A 15,682-nucleotide genomic window follows, 5' to 3' on the forward strand; every position below is an offset into this window, starting at 1 on the left:
GCACGGCTCTTAGAGCTGATGCTTTTGCAGATGACACATTATCGAACGTTATGTTGTGTGTCATGGATACTGTTGACTCCAAATCTCCCGACCACTATGTCGAGCTGAGACAGCGAGACTGAGACAGCGAGACCGAGACAAGACCAAGACCACGTAAAAGTGGTCTCGAGACCAAGACCGGTCTAAAGATATCCAGCTCTAGTAAATATATGTATTTCATAAGGTGTTTTATAAAGCTGAGTATGTTTTTAGTTCAAATTAAAGTTAAAGAGCAACATTAAGATCATCAGTCCTCGCCTGACAAGAAGCAGAAGAAGAGAAAATAGAGGATTTTCATTCTGACTTTAATCCTGATGCAGAAAAGTTGTTAAACTTCAGTTGTCAGACCATGACACACTGATACATCCAACCACTGCAGAGTCATCATAAAACTTCTGAAGATGGCAAACTCAACATGAACAATTTATAAAAGACTCCACAAAGCTGGGTGGGAAAGGCCTTGAGGACACAGCACTCATCTGGTCTGGTCCAGCAGACGTGCTTGACTGGAGTCTTCTCCTTTGTCTTTGAATCTGGTCACGAGTGGAAGTGAATGGTGGAGGAGAAGCAGCAATGGTGCAATGTGGAGAGGGAGGGAGAAAGAGTGGCATGGTTGTGGATTGCAGGCTGGCTACAGGTAAGTCAGCAGGGGGGTGAGCATTCACTGCAGTGTCGAATCTGTTGAAAACACATTCAAGTATCTGGCTCTGTCCTCACTGCCTCCAGCTCCTCTGTTGTTGGATGGCTTGAATCCAGTGGTTGTCTTCATGCCACAACTCTCTCATGCTGATCTTGGCCTTCAGTAACTGAACGGCAATGGTGCGTGTGGTGTGTGTGTGTGTGTGTGTGTGTGTGTGTGTGTGTGTGTGTGTGTGTGTGTGTGTGTGTGTGTGTGTGTGTGTGTGTGTGTGCAGCAGATAGTGAGCAAGAAGACGATGAAGAGGATGATGAAGGTAAAGAGAGCAAAGAAAATGAAGGTCACCCTGAGGGTGGTGGGAAGGATGAGGAGAGGACATTCTTACATTTCTTTACATTTTTTGTCCTTCGTGCTTTTGAACCATCAAACTGTAGGGCAGGAAAGCTGATTCTTTTTGTCTGTTTCTGATAATAAAACATGTTTCTGGGGACGTCGTGTTCAGCTGTCTTTATCATGCAGTATAGTAAACATGTTTCAGTGTGAATGTTACAAAGATGAGATTTTACTGTGAAGCTTTTTTATACCAGGGGAATCATAAATACTTCAGTGATGTAAATAATGCTCTCAGAAGCTGGAAACTCCAAGCAACACTCACTGAACCATAAATAACTGTAGATTACAATATGATGAGAAATGAGGGCTGAAATGTGAGGAGGTTTCAGACGGTGCAGACTTATGGACGTATCATAGATTTGTATTAAATGTGGTTTGTGAAAAGTTCATTACTGCTTTGTAGATTTCCCCACATTAACATACTGTCTGACCTGCTGACTTACACAGGTCAGCTTCACTGTTTGATTCTGATAGCTGAGCTGACACAAGCTCTGTGATCTGCTGTAAATAAAAAGGGTTAAACACACAGTATCGCTCTCGAACCGCTCCTCTTCCTGGAATGAGACACAGCCTGATAAACAAGACATGTGGTGACGTGTAAGAGCTGACAGGCTCCATTCACTGCAGAAACATGTTGTTGAGATCAGAGCTCAGACTAGTTTCAGTTATAAGGAAGAGAAACTCACACAGTCACTGACACTGAGAGGAGAAATGGCACAGAAAGGAGTTCAGCTGGACCGAGAAACCTTCTCTTGTTCCATCTGTTTGGATCTACTGAAGGATCCGGTGACTACAGCCTGTGGACACAGCTACTGCAGGAACTGTATTAAAAGTTTCTGGGATGAAGAGGACAGGAAGGGAATCCACAGCTGCCCTCAGTGCAGGAAGACTTTCACACCGAGGCCTCTCCTGGAGAAAAACACCATGTTAGCAGCTTTAGTGGAGCAGCTGAAGAAGACTGGACTCCAAGCATGCTTCAGCTGATCACTGCTATGCTGGACCTGAAGATGTGGCCTGTGATGTCTGCACTGGGAGGAAACTGAAAGCCATCAAGTCCTGTTTAGTCTGTCTGGCCTCTTACTGTGAGAAACACCTCCAACCTCACTATGACTCTCAAACTTTTAAAAAGCATACGCTGGTTAAAACTTCTGTGAAGCTCCAGGAGAAAATCTGCTCTCGTCATGATGAGGTGATGAAGATTTTCTGTCGTACTGATCAGCAGAGTATCTGTTATCTCTGCACAATGGATGAACATAAAGGCCATGAAACAGTCCCAGCTGCAGCAGAAAGGACTGAGAAGCAGAAGGAGCTCGAGGTGAGACGACTAAACATCCAGCAGAGAATCCAGGAGCGAGAGAAAGATGTGAAGCTGCTTCAACAGGAGGTGGAGGCCATCAATGGCTCTGCTGATAAAGCAGTGGAGGACAGTGAGAAGATGTTCACTGAGCTGATCCGTCTCATCCAGAAAAGAAGCTCTGATGTGAAGCAGCAGGTCAGATCCCAGCAGGAAACTGAAGTGAGTCGAGTCAAAGAGCTTCAGGAGAAGCTGGAGCAGGAGATCGCTGAGCTGAAGAGGAAAGACGGCGAGCTGGAGCAGCTCTCACACACAGAGGATCACAACCAGTTTCTACACAACTACCCCTCACTGTCAGCACTCAGTGAGTCTACACACTCATCCAGCATCAATATTCGTCCTCTGAGCTACTTTGAGGATGTGACAGCAGCTGTGTCAGAGACCAGAGATAAACTACAGGACATTCTGAGAGAGGAATGGACAAACATCTCACTGACAGTCACTGAAGAGGATGTTTTACTGTCACCAGCAGAGCCAAAGACCAGAGCTGGATTCCTAAAATATTCACATGAAATCACACTGGATCCAAACACAGCACACAGATGTCTGTTATTATCTGAGGGGAACAGAAAAGTAACATTTATGTACCAACAACAGTCTTATTCTGATCATCCAGACAGATTCACTGAATATTTTCAGGTCCTGAGTAGAGAGAGTCTGAGTGGACGTTGTTACTGGGAGGTGGAGTGGAGAGGGGGAGACGTTTGTGTAGCAGTCACATACAAGAATATCAGCAGAACAGGGAGCTCATATGAGTGTATATTTGGATACAATGACAAATCTTGGGCATTATATTGTGACACAAACAGATATATATTTCTTCACAACAATGTCCGAACTGTCCTCTCAGGTCCTCGGTCCTCCAGAGTAGGAGTGTACCTGGATCACAGAGCAGGTATTTTGTCTTTCTACAGCGTCTCTGAAACCATGACTCTCCTCCACAGAGTCCAGACCACATTCACTCAGCCGCTCTATGCTGGAATTCGGTTTTGTCACTCTGATGGAGCCACTGCAGAGTTGATTAAAGTCAAATAGAGACGACAGGTTGATTTTGGAAGTGAGCTTGGCTTATCGAGGTAATCAGCCAAACGATGGGTGTTTGCAGAGGTGGCAGTCGGTGATGGCGACCTTTAACGGTGGATTGAAAGGTCAGGCGGTGCGTTGCCTGATGGCCACCCATGGCTCCAACACCATTGTGAAGTTTGGTGACGACACAGGGGTGTTGGGTGCCATCTCCAACAACGATGAGGCGGCCTACATGGATGAAGTGAAGAATCTGGCATCGTGGTGCCAGGACAACCACCTCCAGCTGAACGTCAGCAAGACCAAGGAGCTGGTGGTGGACTTCAGAAGGAGTCAGCACAGAGACTACAAGCCCATTATCATCAATGGAGCTCCAGTGGAGAGGGCGCAGTCCTTCAAGTATCTTGGTGTCCACATCTCCTCAGACCTGACATGGTCTACCCACATTCAGGTCCAGACCAAAAAGGCTAGGCATTGCCTGTACCACCTACGACAACTGAGGAAGTTCAGGGTCTCTCCAAAGATCCTCAGGATTTTCTATACAGGCGCTGTGGAGAGCATCCTCACACAGAACATGAAATCGTGGTTTGGGAACAGCTGTGTGAAGGACCAAAAAGCTCTCCAGAGAGTGATCCGTACAGCAGAACGCTGCTGCAGGATTGCTCTCCCCCCGCTTCAGGACACCTACACCAGGAGATGCCGGACTAGAGCAGCGCAGATACTGAAGGACCCGTCCCATCCTGGCAACAAACTGTTCCAACTCCTGCAATCTGGTAGAAGGTTCCACATCATCCGGGCAAGAACAGAGAGACTCAAGAGGAGCTTCTATCCCCAAGCCATCCGGGCCCTAAACACACACACCCGCCCTCTCACATCATCTATAATTGACTGAGACAGGACTCTCTTCCAGACACTAAACCAAGGCACAATGTACATTCCAAATTCCTTTAATTTTAAATATGTTTATATTGTCTATCCTGTAAAATAGTCAGATGTCTATTCATATTAATGTACAGAATTCACCTGCTTGCTGCTACTACTGCACATTCACCCAATGTATATACTATATATATATATATATATATATATATATATATATATATATATATATATATATATATAAAACGTTCTTCCACTGTGTGTTATACTTGTATAACTATGCATGTGACAAATAAAGAACCTTGAACCTTGAACCTAAAGGGTTAATATTAATACATACCTGTATTTAGCCACGTCCCTGCTCAAGATGATTGTTGTGATCAACTCGACCGTAATAACAGAAAAATACTTTTAAAGGAGTCAGAGTTTCTTTTTTCACTCTTATTAAGCATGAATCACATTTTTGTGGAGATGAATGTTTTTGAAAACTCTTTAATTTGTTTACTGTCTCATATACCAACTACTACACCTGCTGCACCCTCTCACCTTTGATGGTGTTTGAAGAAGAGAAACAATTGAAATGAACATAAACTTTTTTTTTTTTTTTTTTTTTTTCTTTTTCTAAATGACATCAGAAACAGCAGTATGCGACATTACGTGATGGCAGAGCTTCAGTTCATCCTTTGTAATTTTTTTTTTTTTTTTTTTTTTTAATAAATAGGACAGGGGGAATGAATGAGAGAGAGAGGGGGAGAGAAAGAAAGAAAACCAAAGGGGAGAAGAGACGGTGAGAAGGGGGGGGAAGAGAGACAAAAAAAAAAAAAAAAAAAACTCCTGGGTCACCTGTATGGAGAAAAAAAACAAACAAACAAACAAACAAAAACAAACAGAGGAGACAGCAAACAACAAAGAGCAACATAATAATAGAGAAAACAAAGCACCATACCATCACAATAAACTAGTCATAGATATCAGTATTTACTAAGTAATAAACGATATTGTGCAGCACGCAAGATAGACAGCGCACAGTGTGCTTTGAGGCAGCAGCCAAGAAAGCTTTAGTCCGCGTCTGTGAATACCCATGTGTGCATACCTGTGTGGATCAGCATGCTTGCATTCCAAAGGTTTCTCCATGTAATGATCTGCTAGGGAGTGTGGGGGGGCCACAGCCCCGTCCTCCAGGGTGTGAAGCGGGTATGGAGGAGATCAAAACTCCAGACATCCAGAGGCCCCCAGAACACAAGAGACCATGGAAGACCAACAGAGGGGCAGCCGCGCCACTGTCCCAGTAAGAGCTGAGGAGAGTCCCAGATGAGGGCTCGCCCAGCAGCCGCGGAGCAGAAGTCAGGGGGAGTTGCAGTGACGCGCCCGTGAGCTCCGCCGGCACCCAGCTGCGCCTGAGTGACCGAGCCCTAGGCCGAGAGGCCGGGGGCACCCCACCTCCAAAGGGGCCCGAACGAGCCCCAGGCCCCAGGCCCCGACAAGCGGCCGCCAAGGAGTGAGCCGGTGTGTACCCGGACGCCCACCCCCAGACACAAAGAACCACCAACACACCGACACCTGAGGGAGTCCGCCACCGGCAGGGGAAGTGGTGGTGGGTGGAGATAGGCCTCCAAACCTTGGAGGGCCTGAGGTGTCCCCAGAGAGGTGGCGTCTGATACCCAACCTGACATATAGACACAGACATACAGGCACACACAGACACAAACATCCATTCCCGACACAAACATCCATTCCCACCCTCATGCTCTCATATGCACTCACTCCACACTCAACCAACGTGGAGACAGACATAAAGAGACGCTGTACACACAATCACACTCCCCAAGCGTACTCTACAAACCGGGTCTAGGTACCCTTGCCCCTGGAGGGGGGAATTGCACCCAGACCCAGGTGGTGTTACCCTTTTCCCTGCGGTGGGGAGAGGCAGACCACCCCGACTCCGCAGCAGCAGGGAGGCCCCACACCCCAGACCGCAGTCGGACGGCCAACTCCTCCTACTAGCCCTCCCGCTCCAGCAGGCCGCAGAGAATGGGGGTGGGAGAAGACTCCAAACCTCCCTCCACCCGCTCATTGTAGTGTTGATGCATATGTGTTCTAAGGTGCAATTAAAACCCAGGAGGGCATGGAGCTACCTGCCAAGGAGCAGCAGGTAAGCGCATAGTCCCTCCTGCTAACCCTCAATGACTAAGTGTATTTAAAATTGAGAGGTGGGCAACGACGTCAGGGGTGAGGTATACACCCTGATGGTGATTTGGACTCCGTGATTGTGCCCACCCCCAAGATCCTATATGTATGTGTAATGAGAGTGTGAATAATGTGAATGTCTAAGTTGTGGGATAAAATTGAGGCAGAGGCAGCCAGAAGGGGACGGGGGGGGGGGGGGGGGGGGGGGTAGCCTCCTCTGCACCCTGGTGACATACCCCCACTCCAAGGCCCTGCATGTGTGGGTGGTTGTGGAGGAGCGGGAAGAGGGAGGCAGCTGGAGATGGGGAGGGAAGGAAGGGAGGGGCAGGTAACCCCTCCCTGGGGCCAGCTCCCCCGCTGACCCCAGTAGGCACTCCCACCCTCCGCGACCCGCCAGGGAAGGGGGGCCCAGGCCCATCAGACCGGGGCCCAGTGCAGTAGCGCCCCCCGGCTCCACAGAGCCCTGGACAGTCCACCCAACCCCACCACAGAGAAAACTGCACCCACCCCACCAACCACACATCTTCCAGACTACATAAGACGGTAAACGCCCAGGCTGAGATCTTCCTCCACCTCTCCTGTATCTCCCCCTCCTGCAGAGAGTTCCTGAGAGAAGAAAGCTCCTGCAAGATGTGACCATCCCCCCCACCAGTTGAAGAGCCCCCCAGGCGGCTCGATGCACTGGCGGCACCCTGCTCCAGGGCCGGGCCCCCATGCACCCACCCGCCCACAACCCCGGCAACACACCAACCAGGACCCGAGCCCCCGAGGCCCGGCCCGGGCCCCAGCCCAGAGACGGAGCGCCCCCAGAACCTCACGCCCATCCCGGACCCACCCAGGGGCAGCCAGGTTGCCAGGTCAGTAACCCGCGTCCGTCAGCACAGACCCTCCCCTAGCCCCGCTGCACGCAGCCGCGAGGAAACAGTCACCTGAGAGCCAACAGAGCCCTCAACCGGACGTGACCGCTACCCCGGGTTGAGCCCCCCAAGGAAGATGCCTCCCGGGAACCCCCCGACGCCCTAAGCCTGTCCCTACCCCCTCACCAATCACAACAGTGAAGGCGGGACCAAACTATGACCCCCCACCCCCACTAGGTGATGGAGCTGATAAAAGGGGCCCAGAGCAATTGATCTGATGTGGTGGCAGAGGCTGTGTCAAGACTAATGTAATCTAATAGATAATTTCTATATTGGTTAGAATTAAGATTATTTTTATTTTTCCAGTTCATGAGGACTGTTTTCTTGGCTATGCATAGGGCAGTGAAGATCATATGGGCTATATTCTTTTCTGAAGTGACATTATCTAAGCTGCCCAACAAACACACTAAGGGGGCGGTTGGAATGTTACATTTCAGACATTTTGATAAGTCTTCACATATCTCGCGCCAAAACTTTTGCACTGGTGGACAGAACCAAAGAGCGTGGATGTAATTGTCTGGTGTATTGCCTTGACAGTGTGAGCAGTTGTTGGAAGATGTAAAGCCCATCTTGAACATCCGATGACCTGTATAGTGCACTCTATGAAGTATTTTGTATTGTATTAATTGCAGACTGGGATTTTTAATTAATTTAAAAGTTTTTAAGCAAATCTGAGACCAGAAGTTTTGGTCTAGGTTGACTGATAAATCTGCTTCCCACTTTGCAGTAGGAAGGGATATTGATTCATCTAATTTAGAAAGTGTTCTGTATATTTTAGATAATAATTTGGGGGATTTAAGAGTAAGAAAATGTGCCGCACTTAGTGGTGTTTGTAATTCAACTTGACTGAGGTTAAATTTCTTTTTTACTATGGATTTAATTTGTTGATATTCTAAAAACCTTGTCTTGTTGATCCCATATTGTTCAACTAGTCTGTCAAATGGAATAAATTCTGTTCCCTCTAATATATGTTCTAAGTATTTAATTCCTTTACAACTCCATTCTGGGAAATTAATCATATTATTGTTTTGTAATATGTCAGGGTTATTCCAGATAGGTGTACGTTTGCATGGAATTAATGAAGACTCCGTTATTTTTAGAAACTCCCACCATGCTGTTAGAGAAAAGCTGATGTTGATACTTTTAAAGCATTCATGTCTTTTGATGTTTGAGCTAATAAATGGTAGGTCTGAAATCTCTAGATCCTTGCATAGTGCCTGTTCAACATCTAGCCAGGGCTCAACTAAGAAGGTATGTTTTAACCATTCTGAGATGAACTGAAGCCTGTTGGCTAAGAAGTATTGGTGAAAATTAGGCAGATCTAATCCTCCTCTATCCTTGGTTCTTTGTAGCGTTTTTAAGCTAATACGCGGGGGTTTATCTTTCCAAAGGAATTTGGAAATATATGAATCCAGAGATCTGAACCAATCTTGTGATGGTTTGTTAGGGATCATCAAAAATAAGTAATTTATTTTTGGCAAGATCATCATTTTTATAGTGGTGACCCTTCCCATGAGTGGTATGGGTAAAGATTTCCATCTAGTCAGATCGCCTTCTACTTTCTTTAGAAGTGGGATGTGGTTTAGTTTAGTTAAGTCTGAAAGCTTAGGAGAGATATTAATACCTAAATATTTAATATTTCCGGATTGCAGTGGGGCAGAGGAAGAATTATGGAAGGAGCAGTTAATGGGGAGAACTGTAGATTTTGGCCAGTTAATTGAATAATCTGAAACTCTTGAAAACCAGTTTATTAAAGTAATTACCTCAGAGAGGTTGGTTTGTGTGTTTTGCAGAAAAAGCAACACATCATCCGCATAGAGACTGATTTTATGTTCTATGTTCTTACATTTTATGCCCTTAATTGTTGTAGCCTGTCTAAATGCTGCTGCTAGAGGTTCGATAAAAATTGCAAAAAGTGAGGGGGAGAGTGGGCATCCCTGTCTGGTGCCCCTCAGGAGACAGAAGCTGGAGGATGTCTGGTCATTTGTTCTGATACGAGCCGTTGGGGAATTGTATAATATTCTTATCCAGTTTATGAAAGAGTTTCCAAAACCAAATTTGTGTAAAGTTGCGAATAAAAATTTCCAATTAACTCTGTCAAATGCTTTTTCTGCATCTAGAGATAATATTATGGCTTCGATGTTTTTATCGTATGAGTAGTCTATTAAATTAAGTAATCTACGAGTGTTTGTTGAGGAGTGCCGACCTTTTATGAAACCAGTTTGGTCAGGATGAATTAAGAGGGGGGTCATTTTCTCTAATCTCTTTGAGAGAGCTTTGCAGATTATTTTAAGGTCTACATTTAAGAGAGAAATTGGACGATAGCTTGAGGGAAATAAAGGGTCTTTGCCTGGTTTTAGCAGGAGACTAATGTTGGCAGAATTCATATTTGGTGGTAGTCTGCCCTTTTCCTCGATTTCCTGCAACATGCTGTGGAATACTGGTGCCAAAATTGTCCAGAATTCTTTGTAGAATTCTGCAGGGAAGCCGTCTGGACCTGGAGCCTTATTATTGGGCATACTTATCAGGGCTTCCTGGAGTTCACTTGGCGTCAGTGGCGAATCCAGTTCCATTGCTTGACTGTCTAGTAATTTTGGAAGAGTTACGTTGTCAAGAAACAGATCAATTTCATTTTTAGATGGGTTTATTTGTGGTGAGTATAAAGTTTCATAGAAATCCCTAAAAATGTTGTTTATTCTTCCAGGATCATATATTGTGTTCCCCGATAAATCTTTAGCAGCACATATAGTTATTTTTTCTTTATTTATTTTTAGCTGGTTAGCTAGAAATCGACCTGATTTGTTACTGTGTTCAAAATTCTGCAAGCGAAGTCTTTGTATAAGGAATTGTGTTTTTTTATTAATAGTTTCATTTAATTCTAGTTTTGTTTTGCATATTTTGTTCAATGTTTCCTGATCTTGGTGGGACGTGTAGGCTTCTTCTAGTGATTTGATGTTTTTTTCTAATTCCTGAATATTTTTGTTTTCTTCTTTCTTTTTGTGTGATGAGAAAGAAATTATTTTACCTCTCATCACAGCTTTCCCTGCTTCCCATAGAACAGAAGCAGATATTCCGGGAGTGTCATTAAAGTCTAAATATGAAGTCCATTCCTTTTTAAAGTATTTAATAAAGTCTTCATCTTTAAGTAGTGATATATTAAATCTCCAGTTTTTACTTGGCGTAGTATTATTCTTGTGTATTAGTGTTAAGGATACGGGAGCATGATCGCTGACAGCTATAGGATGAATCTCAGTGTCTGAAATGTCACACAGCAGTGAGCTGCTGACCAAAAAATAATCCAGACGAGAGTAAGAGTGATGAACATGCGAGAAAAAAGTATATTCCTTACTGGTGGGGTGAAGAGAGCGCCATGCATCGCAAAGACCAAAGTCGTTCATATACTGTTTGATTATATTTGTGGACTGCCAATTACGCTGAGTTCCTGTTGTGTTGAGCCTATCCATTTCTTCATTTAGTCCAAGGTTGAGGTCACCGCCAAGAATGAGTGTGCAATCAAGGTGTTCAGAGAGTGCACTAAAAAAACCGTGGAAGAATGAGGGTTCATCAACATTTGGACCATATATACTAACAATACATAGTTTTTTGTTCAATATTGATAGTTTAATAATTAGAAATCTACCCTCTGGATCTATAACTGTATCGAGTACTGTAAAATTAACATTTTTATGTATTAAAATTGCTACTCCCCGTTGTCTAGAATTATAACCGGCTGCAAACACGTTAGGAAACTCAGGTGTTTTAAGTTCATTTAAACCTGTGACAGGTCTGTGAGTTTCTTGTAATAAAACAACATCTGCCTGTAGTTTTTTAAGCTGGTTAAATATTTTTAACCTCTTTCCTCTGGTGCCAGCTCCATTTACATTCCATGTGACAAACCTCAGCATGCCCTTAATTGTGTGTGTATGTCTAATGATGTATGCTGGGTGTTTCGTTTAGACAGGTGGAGAGAATATGGAAACATCCCTTGTTTGTAAATAGAAAGAGAAAAAGAAGTGTGGTGAGAGACTCCATAAGTCTGACTATGTGTGTGAATATTCACTAATATGAACAAGCGTGGCTTGCTTATGTGTCCTGCAAGTCTGTGCGTGCTGTGAGGCTGTTGTGAATGTGCTGCCGTTGAGCTGATGTGTTTGCGTGATCGTGTTGTGAAAATATGGAGAAATAGAGGGTGTTGTTTGTAGGTGAGTGGGGAAGTAGGTGACCACAGCAGTGAAAGACAAGAGAAAGAAAGAAACCACATGAACTGTGAGCGACAACAAAAAAAAGGAAACGAAACGGAAACATTCCAATTAAAGCAATGACGGAGGGTGACGGTGTTATATCTGCTATGACATCCTACTGATATTACTAGGTTAAACACATTTTAAAGGAGAAAGTGTGAATGAATAAGAAAAGAGTGTAGCGGGTTCTTATCTGGAGTGCAGTCAGTATAACCACGGTGTGGTGCCGGGGTCGCGGTACAGCTGTCCGTCCACGTAGAGCCGGTCCACAGCGATGACAGCACGGGAGCCTTTCTGGATAAAGCTACGTCGAACTGGGAACAGGACCTTGCGTCGTTCCAGGATCTCTTTGGGGAACTGGTCGTTCACGCTGAAGTCCGTTCCTTTCAGCTCTCTGCCGCGACTCTTCACCTGTTCCTTCTGTTTGAATTGACTGAATTTGGCCACAATAGGCCGTGGTCTCCCGGTCCGCGACCGCGCGCCCCCCAAGCGATGTACTCTATCGAAGTCGATGTTCTTTACGGTGTCCTCCGGCAGCTTCAGGTGGATTTTAATGAAGCTTTTCACCGTTGCCTCTGCGTCCTCTCCGGCAGTTTCTGGAATACCAGAAAACACAAGATTATCTCTCATGCTACGGGCTTGTAGATCGATAACGGACTCTTTTATTTTTTTATTTTCAATGTTTAGCTGGGTCACGTTATCGGTGAGAGATTTAACCGACTCCCGTAGCGTGGCATTTTCAGCGGCAAGCGTTTCCACCTGCCGCTGGCTGAATTCCAGGGATTCTCTCAGAGATTTAAATTCCCGGTGTAAAATCTCCACCAGGGACAGCCTCGCATCGAAACTGGACAATCGCTTGTCGATTGACTCCAGGATTTCTGCGATGTCTTTGCCGGCAGGCGATGTTGTACCGGGGGAGTCTGCCTGGCGACTTCTCTTCGATGACGGCGTCTCGATTTTGGCCGGGGAAGATGCACTCTGGGCCTTATGCATTACTAAATCTTGAAAACAGCGGTCGATGTAATCTTGGAGAGCGTCTAAACTCTCCCCGTTGTCCTCCAGGGTGTTAGAGATGATAAAACAGATGTTGTTAGTTATATGACAATTGATTAGTATATTTGGTAATACTGAAGCTTGGAAAACCTTTGTTAAACTCTATGCTACCATTTGCTTTTTCTCCGCCAAAATCTCCGGCGTCTGACGTCACCTACAACATCACTTCCGTCCGTCACCAAATGAACATAAACTTAAATGCAACATAAGCATCATGTCAGTGGTTGCCTTATCTGTATGTTTAGGATCATTATCCTCCTCCAACCTCACTATGATGCAGCTCCATTAAAGAAACACAAGCTGGGCCATCCTAGAAGAAGATCCAAGGATCTTCCTGAGGGGAACAGAAAAGTAACAGTTATGGAACAACAACAGTCTTATTCTGATCATCCAGACAGATTCACTGGATGTTATCAGGTCCTGAGTAGAGAGAGTCTGACGGGACGTTGTTACTGGGAGGTGGAGTGGAGAGGGGGAGAAGTTCGTGTAGCAGTCGCATACAAGAATATCAGCAGAGCAGGGACGGGCAATAAATGGGCATTATATTGTAACACAAACAGATATATATTTATTCACAGCGATGTCCACACTGACCTCTCAGGTCCTCGGTCCTCCAGAGTAGGAGTGTACCTGGATCACAGAGCAGGTATTCTGTCTTTCTACAGCGTCTCTGAAACCATGACTCTCCTCCACAGAGTCCAGACCACATTCACTCAGCCGCTCTATGCTGGACTTTGGCTTTATGGAGATGGAGTCACTGCAGAGTTGATTAAAGTCAAATAGAGAAGACAGGTTCATGTTGATCCCTGACCATTATATGTACTTGTGTAGTTTCTAAATGAGGCTTTACATTTTAGAAGCTGAGAAGTTCAGTGGTCCATTGATGTGTGAAAATAATATTGCACTGATTCAAACTGTACTTACATTTATATACCTTACATCAATATAAATCTGAATTTGTTCTTATGGCTGATAATCATGTGAGTTTAAATGATACTACTCTTCATATTCAGCATGTTTGAAATCTGTCATCAGTCTGGTTAGTGCTTTTATTCTGTAGTTGCTGTAGTGGGTTGTCAAATGCAACAATATATTGGAGCTGCAGTGATTCATCAGTTAGTCAATGATTAGAGAATTGATTGTTTTATCATTATTTTAGTCACATTTAAAGCTGGTTCCAGTTTCTGAAATGTGAAGATTGTTGATTTTCTTGATCATATATGACTGTAAACTTAATGTGTTTGAGGTTTGAACCTTTAAAATGTAACAAAAATTAAATACTTAATGTTTGACATTTAATATAATTTTTCAGATGCAAGTTTGATCACACTTGATCATTTATACATTTAAATACAGACACTAAATGATACAGGCCTGTATATTGTGGAGGATAGACATGTGTCTTTGCCCTGAGCTGTGTCTGGCAGGCAGAGCGTCTCCACAAATCTGAAGCTTCTGATTTGGAGAAAATGAGCTGAGGGAGACACCTGGTGGACAAACACAGACATGACAGGAAGAAAGACTAAAGTGCAGAGTGGAGACAAACAGCTGGAAATACTTGTTGGAAAGGATTGTCATGCTTCAGACAAACACACAGCACACACTCTAACAGTCCTTTATTTGCACTGAAGGAGACACGTGAAGAAACCAAATCACACAATAGTGAAGTGAACACATTTATAGTCAGTGTTCAAGATGATGGATAGAAATGAAAATCATGGAGCATTTATGCATTTTTACGTCTGTGTCACAGAAACTGTTCAGCTATTCTCTGTTTATTAGTCTATTTATCAGGAACCTCTGTTGATTTTATATGTAAAGGATTTTTCTTCTATCACTGAACCTTTTAAGGGTTTTCTCTTAGTAGTTTTGGAGAGTTTAATTAGATTTACAGCTTCAGAATAACTTTGTGATGTCAGATTAGAAAGTCTGTGTCCAACCCTGGTGTTTGATCAGATGTTTGATCCCTGCAGGGTTGGATTTTTTTCTATGAATGTTGAATTTGTTGTATTTGATTTGAGTTCCAAGATGGCGGAACTGTTCCAAGATGGCGCCACGTATGGATGCCCTGGTGCTTCAGTGCGTTACTTCTGTTTTCCTTTTGTGCATTTCTTCTGTGTCCGGGCACTCCTCTGGATATTCTTACACCAGAGAAGAGCTTCTTAACTACAGGACTACAACACCTGTGGATTTATTTCCAATATTTGTCGCATCTGCGGCAGATTTACTGCAGACCCTGATCAGGAAAGTGAGACGCCGAAAGAGAGGGAAGCGAGCCGGCGCACTCGTGCGTCTGAGGAGACGCGGACTGCGAACTGCTCTTCCGGGGAGCTTGCTCTTTCCAATGTACGCTCACTCGGGAATAAGATAGACGAACTGGCCCTGATGAGAAGCATGAACAGAGACTTTGCCTCCTCCTGTGTCTTATGTTTCACGGAGTCGTGGCTCAGTGAGAACATCCCGGACTGCGCGCTCAAGCTGGAGGGCTTTCATCTGCTGCGCGCGGACCGGCAGGCCTCTCTCTCTGGTAAGACCAAAGGTGGAGGTGTCTGCTTCTACATTAATAGTGGCTGGTGCACAGATGTGACAGTGATTGCTCAGCACTGCTCTTCCTCTCTGGAATATCTTTTTATTCACTGCAAACCGTTTTATTCTCCGCGGGAGTTTGCTTCATTCATCCTGGCCGCTGTTTACATCCCGCCAGACCCGGATGCGCAGGCAGCTCAGTGCGCACTCGCGGAGCAGATACTCCACATGGAGCGGACATTCCCGGACTCTCTCATCATTGCTCTTGGGGACTTTAACAAAGCCAATCTGAGCCATGAGCTTCCGAAATATAAGCAGTATATTAAATGCCCGACCAGAGAGGAGAGGACATTGGACCACTGTTACAGCACGATCAGCGGGGCCTATCGCGCGGTGCCCCGTGCTTCACTCGGACTTTCTGACCACGTCATGA

At 44.8% G+C, this 15,682-nt stretch overlaps 2 long non-coding RNA genes and 1 pseudogene across 3 annotated transcripts in view; 2 read left to right on the top strand and 1 right to left on the bottom strand.

The window, feature by feature from the left end:
- The window catches only part of LOC145425534 (uncharacterized), a 273,752-nt gene that overhangs the window by 223,350 nt on the left and 34,720 nt on the right, over positions 1-15,682 (bottom strand). The gene's annotated exons all lie outside the window — the stretch shown is intronic.
- LOC145425529 (uncharacterized) overlaps positions 1-15,682 on the top strand; it is a 37,311-nt gene that overhangs the window by 6,902 nt on the left and 14,727 nt on the right. The window lies entirely within an intron of this gene.
- Positions 1,666-14,015, top strand: LOC145425516 (tripartite motif-containing protein 16-like; annotated as a pseudogene). The gene is made up of 2 exons (XR_013906225.1): positions 1,666-3,273; positions 13,325-14,015. The product of XR_013906225.1 is annotated as a tripartite motif-containing protein 16-like (transcript).

The sequence above is a fragment of the Astatotilapia calliptera genome, chromosome 3, assembly GCF_964374335.1.
Source record: "Astatotilapia calliptera chromosome 3, fAstCal68.1, whole genome shotgun sequence".
Taxonomy (NCBI): Eukaryota; Metazoa; Chordata; class Actinopteri; order Cichliformes; family Cichlidae; genus Astatotilapia; species Astatotilapia calliptera.